This window comes from Triticum aestivum, chromosome 2B (assembly GCF_018294505.1).
Source record: "Triticum aestivum cultivar Chinese Spring chromosome 2B, IWGSC CS RefSeq v2.1, whole genome shotgun sequence".
Taxonomy (NCBI): domain Eukaryota; kingdom Viridiplantae; phylum Streptophyta; class Magnoliopsida; order Poales; family Poaceae; genus Triticum; species Triticum aestivum.
In genome coordinates, this window is record NC_057798.1 from 376629167 (window position 1) to 376630598 (window position 1432).

The window sequence follows — 1432 nt, forward strand, 5'->3', positions numbered from 1 at the left end:
AGCGCCTTTGCATCTGACGTCGTGCGCCAGAGCTGGTCATAGGGGACCACACGCAGCTTGATCAGCTCGACATGGTCCCGCAGGCCCGTTTCCTTCCCTGGGAGAGCCTAAGGCTGGCCATAGTGGGGGTAACATAACCTGTAACATGCACTTGGGACTAGCAAACATGCTTATGTGGCACATAATTAAAGAGGAGAGAGAGGGTTAGAGTAACATAGGTAGATACCATATCATGTTAAATGCTATGCTACTTTGTGTCATGCATGGCAATAAATATGATCATCTATGATACTACTTTATGTTACTATGCACTATGGAGGTAGTATCATACACTAGTATCATATGCATGATACTAGTATATGTTACTTCCCACTATGACCAGCCTAATAGTCTCCTCGTCCACGTGCCCCCTATAAAGGAACATGCCAATCTCTTTGTCACAGCCACCCTGGTAAAAAGAGGAAGATGTTTAGTCGAGGTATTGCACAACCAGGAGCAAGTGTAAGTTCTTAGAACAGGTGTTGAAATTGCGTCAGCATGGATCAAGAGAACTTTTCCATTCCAGGTATATGATGCCAAATGAACATCCCATTTATAGAAGTTTTGCTGAATCACATGACAAAATTGCTATGCAGTACACTTTGCTATGTTTCCAAGCAGGATTATTACAGATCTGCAAAGTTATTGCGAACTGAATTCATCCATCTGTCTTCTGCTTTTTTGTGTTGCGTGTGATTCTCAACAAAAACATATGGGTATAATGAGGCAAGGAACCCAAACTACGTATATCAAATGTTATCATCAGGTCTGCCCAGTGCACGGAAGCCAATCTGAGTCAAGTTATGTTATTCTTTTTTGAAACAGAAGTTATGGCTTAATTGTGAACGGAAGGGAATGCAGGCCACTTACCGGTGATGGTAGCATTCTGCACCCAGTAGCAGGGTCCGGCGAAGCAGTAAGATCAACCATGCCCTGTAGATTTAACTTTATACCAGTTTCTTCTTCGACCTAGCAACAATCCAAGTATAATTAGCGAAGAGTGACGTATACATTAACTGAATACTTAGTACTTCAGAAATTAAGTCGAATTCCTGCAGTGGCAGCAAGATTGGTGTATGTCTTGTGAACCAAATCGAGGTAAAACAGGGCTAGTGTGACTGACTAGCTGCAATAGCATGCAAAATTCAGTGGATATAAACTGTATATTTGGGGAAAGAAGATACTAATCTCTCGGACTGCGGTGATGTGACTCGATTAGGCTCGGTTTCTTGGTAGCTAAAGGTAACATTTTGTTTTGCGGTTTCTTGGAAGTTTCAGAGAAACATGAGTTACCTCCTTATGTTCACTAACTCCTATATCACTGTTTCAGCAAGGGTCACTTGCTGATGAAGATTCCCGAATCTCTCTGAAGATTGAGATTGTGTAGATCGAA

General features: G+C 42.0%; 1 long non-coding RNA gene across 1 annotated transcript; it reads right to left on the reverse strand.

Annotated features, from left to right (window-relative positions):
* Nucleotides 1–204: 204 nt before the first annotated feature.
* On the reverse strand, nucleotides 205–1000 carry LOC123041253 (uncharacterized). Its single transcript, XR_006418438.1, has 2 exons — nucleotides 910–1000; nucleotides 205–448 (listed from the first exon to the last, which is right to left on the reverse strand). It is a non-coding gene; the product is annotated as an uncharacterized lncRNA (long non-coding RNA).
* Between the last annotated feature and the right edge of the window lie 432 nt (nucleotides 1001–1432).